This window comes from Martes martes, assembly GCF_963455335.1.
Source record: "Martes martes genome assembly, chromosome: 1".
NCBI classification, from domain to species: domain Eukaryota; kingdom Metazoa; phylum Chordata; class Mammalia; order Carnivora; family Mustelidae; genus Martes; species Martes martes.
In genome coordinates, this window is record NC_137888.1 from 1,312,918 (window position 1) to 1,318,917 (window position 6,000).

Sequence of the window (6,000 nt, forward strand, 5' to 3'; positions counted from 1 at the left end):
GCGGGCAGTACCTACGCGTCAGGCTCCCGCCCCCGTCAGGTGTCCGGGATCCGTCCGGTCAGGGGCGCTACTCCGCCAGGTACGCGTCCCCCTCGGGTGCGGGGGCAGCGACTTCCCTCCGCACTCGGTGTGGGACCTGCGGCCCAGCCGTCCCCCTCCCTCCACGTCCACACCCTGGACAGTCCCCTCCCCGTGACAGGGGCAGAGCTCCGGGTGTGAGGGCGACACTGCAAGATACAGCAAAGGGGAAGGGATTTTACAGACAGAATCACGGTCCCTTTCAGCTGCCTCTGAGCCCCGGGGGCGGCCGAAGGCCGGAGAAGGCAGCGATGGCGGGCAGAGGAGGCAGCCCCGCGCCTGGATGCGGAGCGCGGTGGGGGTGGCGGACACAGCGGGGGTCCCTCGGGCGGGCTGGGCTCCAAGCACCGAGCGGGATCCGCCCGCCGCCCGCGAGCTCTGGAACATGCCCCAGACGTGGGAGGACGTGGCGGCCACCGAGCCCCTGTGCGGGACCCCGATGGCCTGTGTCCTGCAAACGGCGATGGCGAGGTCCTGGTGACTCGTGATGCGGCAACAGAACGCCAGTCCCCAGACGCCTCAACTGTAGACACCTCGAGGGACGCGCCAGGGGCCACACCTCTGAGTGGAGGCCGAGGCCGCGGGGCCACTGTGCAGTCCTGCAGGGCCACGAGGCGGGACTGGTGGCCGGCGTGCTGGGGATCCCGTGTCTACACAGACAAGGGCGCACAACCGGGGGGTGACGGGGTGCATAGGGGCCTCTCTATGCCGCCCGCTGCGGGCGCTCTCATCCAAGCTCCGTCTTCTTGGGGGCCCAGAAGCCCCGCTGCCCACACGTCTGACGGTGCCTCCCCGCCACCGAAGCGCCGTCCCACTGGCTTCGCCCGCCCGAGCGGGGCCGGCGGCCGCCCACCAAGCCCCGCGCCTCTCCTGGGACCGCATCGCATGGGGCGGCCGCGCCAGCCTCCGCCGGGAGCGCCTGCCCCGGGGCGCGGGTTCCCCACGGGCCTTCCCGGTCGCGGGAAGCTCGGCTCTGTCTGCGGGGCCATCGTGCCCCGGGAAGAAGCTCTGCCTCCCGCCCCACGCCCAGGACGGGCCATGGCCCCCGGAACGGGCCATCCAAGCCGAGGCCGCGACTGCCCGAGTGGAGCTTCACCCCCGCGGGCCGCATCCACTCCTGCTCCCCAGTTCCACAGCACAAGAGCCCACGAGCCCCAGCGATGCGGCTGGAAGAGCATCCCCGCGGCGGGAGCTCCGGGCCGGACGCGTCTCCCACCGCAGCCGCTGCCCTGGGTCTGAGCTCGCAGTGCCGCAGAGACACCGACACCTCTTGTCCGGCGAAGGCCCGTGAGCCCGGCCGGACCCACAGAGACACCTTCTTGGGGACAGTGACCGATGCCAGAGAAACAGAATCACGGCTCATTCGCAGCCAGACTCTGTCCGGGAAAGTTCAGGAACGCTTCTCAACAGAGGCGTCATCTGTGCCCAACAGTTCCTCAACCTCGAGACCACTTTAAAGGAAAAAAGGTAGAGCTGTTGCCATGATCCATGAAGATCCGAAGCTCGTGGCGCCTGGGTGGCTCCGTGGGCTGGGCCACTGCCTTCAGCTCGGGTCATGGTCCCGGGGTCCTGGGATCGAATCCCGGGTCGAGCTCTCTGCTCTGCGGGGAGCCTGCCTCTCCCCCCTGCCCCTCTGCCTGCCTCTCTGCCTGCTTGTGATCTCTGTCAAATAAATGTATAAAATCTTAAAAAAAAATCCAAAGCTCAGTGCCACTGCAGCGTTAACCTTCACCGCAACAACCCTCGTTGATGGGACAGGCCACCTGGATTACTGTCACGTGGATACCCGCGTCACTCGCTCCCCAGGAGCCCGCTGCCACCTCCGCCATGAGCTGGAGACAGCGCGGGAGGCCCTGCGGGACAGCCCCGTGGGACAGCCATCCGGGACACCAGCCGGTACTGCCGCTGACTCTGTGGGCCCAAGGCTCCCAGGGAATACCCTCCTGCCGGGCCACTCACCACCGTGCTGGGTGCTTCCGGCGCTCTGCGGGCGAGGGCGCCACGGGGACACGCAGGGCGGTCCCAGAAACAGAGAGGCCTCCTGCATGAAAGGACTGATGCGGTGGGGAAGGCAGCCCCCCAGCCCCCAGCCCAGACCCCCACTGGGTCTTACATGGAAGCACGAGGCATTTCTCTGGTCTGCAACGCACACCTGACCGTGCAAACATGGAACGGCCATGTGGGGACAGGGAAGAGCGGGCCAGTGTCCTTTGGAACTGCCCCGGGCTGCGGGCGTGGCCTGAGGTGAGCCACCAGCCGCGGGTGCCGGCACCACAGGGCATGCCTCGGTGTCCCCGGCCAGCGGCTGCGCCTGAGTACCGGGTGCCGCGCACCGGATGACTCAAGGGGCCTTATTATGTGCTCATAATTTCTCCTTTACTCGGCATGGGCACTACATGCCTTTTTAAAACTGTGTGGTGAGAATGATACAAAGTAGCACCTTCTGTCATCCTCACTCAGAGTACCACGGGGGAGCTCAGAAATATCTGTTCCAGAAAAGTGTCCCGGTGTAGTGGTGATGAGAAGCACAAGCGTCGCGGCTCCCTGGCCCCTCTCGTGAGGGAGCCCCCGGGGAGACACTGCAGGGGTCCTCAGGCGCAACCCCAGCTGCCCCAACCGTGGCAGACACTCATGTGCAAGACACAAGAAACAGGGCACCAGGGGGGCTCCGTCGGTGAAGCCTCTGCCTGCAGCTCAGGTCACGATCCCGGGGTCCTGGGATCGAGCCCCGCGTCGTCGTGGTGGGGCTCCCCGCTCAGCGGGAAGCCTGCTTCTCCCTCTCCCTCCGCACCCCCCACCTGCCGGCTTATGCGCGCTCTCTCTCTGCCAAATAAATAAAATTTTAAAAAAATTTTAAAACAGAAGACACAAGAAAGAACTCCTTCTCTTCGAGGAAGGCAAAAGCAGTGAGCACACATGGGACTAAATGAAGCCACGTGCTGTGGGGCCGCCGGGTCCCCCGGGCTTCTGGGGAAGCCGCAGGGCCTGGTGGGCTGTCAGGGAGCGGCACACCCAGGCAAAGGCTCGGGCTGGCCAGAAGCTTTCGTGCTTACTTTTCTTCCCAAACCACCCTGGAAAACGAAAGGTATCATACATCAGACTATGTGTTGCCAAAATTAGCTTTCATGTTATGGGAGAAATACGACATTTCTACTGGGCGGCTGGAAGAGCCACGGAGGGGGCGCTCGCGGGAGGAGGGGGCGTCCGCGGGAGGAGGGGGCGTCTGCGGGAGGAGGGGCTCTCCGAGTCGCTGGTCACCGCTCGGCCCCTCACGCTGCACCACGTGCTCCTTCGGGCCTCGTGACTGCTCGTGTGCCTTTAAGGACAATATTTATTTCTGCGGAGGATCACGAATAATTCACTTCCCCAGTGCACGCTTCACGAGACAGAAATACTTGCCGTTTGGCATGCGGGACACAGAGACCGCGGCACTCGCTGCCTCGGCACGACATGCAGGTTGTCGCCGACTGCACGGCCCCCAGCGACACGGACGGACGGTGTTGTCTGCAGACTCCGCCGCTCGGTGCCACTCACCACCTGTCCACACCCTCTAGTTACAGGGACGCTGATTTCATGCCACTAATCCGGCTAACAGAAGAGCTGGGGCTGAAGACAGCCCCCACCGGTGCGGCAGAAGAAAATAACCAGAACTTCACCCCTCCCACACTCTCAGGGCTCTTGGGCCAGAAGGGGCGGGGGTCGGGGCCCGTGGTTAGAGAGTAAACCTTCCCTTCCAGGTGTCCCTGGGAGCTCGTTGCCTCAGGCTCCCGACACGTCTAGACTCCTAAACGACCAGCAGATGTGGGTGCACCTGCACTCCCCCGAGAGGGCGGGCACCCCCTGCCCACCGCGAGCTCAGCGCCCACTCCTGCGGCAGTCGCCCGAGTCGCCGGGCACCTGTCAGCCTCTGCGGAACGGGGGAGCCAGCACGGGCGTCCCGCAGCCCTCCGCCGACGACTTCCTCGTGCTTCTTCCCCACCACAAGTCCTCTTGGATGTTGAAAACCCAACGTCCTCAAATTAGTCACTCCACAGCCGCAAATTCATCTTAGGATTAACTTCATCGGGACTTTAAATTTGCCTCAATTTCTCTCAAAAGCAGATGCTGAATCACGTAATCGTCAACAAACAATTAAGTACTACATAAATTTTCCTTTAATCACCTCAAAGGAACTAACATACGGTAAAAAGCTTTCAGCAAGTGTAACTCGGTGCCAGGCCGGAGGCACGGCGGCACCCGGCTGAGCCGGGATGCCGGGGCCGCTCTTGGCCACACAGCCACTGGGGGGCAGCAGCGCACCGACCCGGAGCCGCGCGGGGACCCGCACGGAGTCTGGACCCCAGGGGAGGACGAGAGAATTCCCAGTAACAAGCAATCTGGGCTGGAGGTTACTAAGAAAACGCACTTGCGAAGGCAAACAGCCTTAATTCGTCAGTTCACGTCAAGCAAGAGGTATTTCTTAGTCCATCAGACGTCAGCAGGATTTTGCAAGCTTGTACCTTACCTTTAGATTTGTGTAGTGTCTGTGTTTGCTCGGACCCTGGGCAGAGCTGCCCGGGTGCAGGCGGGGCCGAGGGACCCGTCTCCTTCAGTTGCTCCCGGAGCTCGCCATGCCCGGCTGGAGAGACTTCACTCTGTGTAAGAGAAAGACCCAATCACTTTGCCTGTTCAACACCTGAGATGAGAGTTCTAATAATAAACTCTGTTAATTAAAAGTCCTCTTTCTAAATAGAAGCTCGAGTCGTTTTTAGTACACTCCGCACATTCCTAAAGCAGGTGCACAATCACGAGCCTCACCTCCACCCTGCCGCTCACGAGAGGCAGGTGCACACACCCGCGCCGTCCGATCTGGCCTCCCGAGTCCGAATGCAAGCGCGCGCCGACCCACAAGCTGCGGAGGGAGGCCTCCGGGGAAACCCCCCGTGCACCTGCCATCTTCGGGAAGATAAAAGGCCACATGCACACCCGCGGCACGCGCCCACGCATGCGTACAGACAGACATGAGAAACGCACGGGCGCAGGCCTCCTCTGCCCTTCCCGCCCGGACTTGGAAGACACAGGCCACGCGTGCGTCTGTGGGCAGAGCGTGTGAAACATCGCCACGCCACTTCCTCTCGGCACAGATGTGCTTTCAACTCACAGCTCATTAAAGGGAGCATTTCAACGTGCTTATATACTGACAAAGCCTAAACACGCAATGTCAACATTTTCTTTTAGAGAAACAACCCGATATCCACATGAGGGGAAAGTCCAGAGTGGGGCTCCCCCGGCGCAGAGCTGCTAGCTGGCATCCACAGGGAAGAGTGAGTAAGTCCCCGAGTGGGCGCCCGGAAGACCGGCAGCGAGTGTAGACAGGTGCATCTCCGAACATGGAGGGGCAGATTTAGTCCAGTCACCACGAACCTCCTGGGGCCATGTGCCCTGGCTGGGGGCCTCCAGGGTTAGAAGTGACCAGTCTCTAAGCCCCACATCTCTCAGCTGTGACTCAGTTCATCGGTAACACACGTCAGCAGGTCTGCGAGGACGGGTCTAAGACACGGTCCCCACGTCCTGTGCTGCCGTCACCCGGACTAACAGTGACTGACGACAATGGCCTCTCAGCCTGGGCTCGTCCCATCCAGCACAGAGGCTTCGGGGCCGAGCACAGAGGTCTGCGCACACTGTCACTGAGCCGTCAGCGCCCCACCGGTCCTGTCTCCACACCCGGCTGAGGAGAATAAAGGAAGCGGCAGTGCGGTGCCCCCGCCCCGTCCTCCACGCCACCCCCATCTGGTCGGGAATCTGGCCGGCAGCTCCTGCCCTGGCTGGAGGGTGTGCAGGAGACACAGGGAGCCCCTGCAACAAGGCACAAAGGGCAGGACCCGGAGCCTCCACAGCCCAAGGAAGGACGATGCGTGAAAGAATTCAGATGTCACTGCACCA

General features: G+C 62.5%; 1 protein-coding gene across 1 annotated transcript in view; it reads right to left on the minus strand.

The window, feature by feature from the left end:
- The window catches only part of ADARB1 (adenosine deaminase RNA specific B1), an 82,314-nt gene extending 77,608 nt beyond the window's left edge, over positions 1-4,706 (minus strand). Inside the window, exon 1 of the mRNA XM_080828416.1 lies at positions 4,583-4,706. The gene's annotated coding sequence lies outside the window, so the exon portion shown is untranslated. The remainder of the gene's footprint in view (positions 1-4,582) is intronic.
- Positions 4,707-6,000: the final 1,294 nt, after the last annotated feature.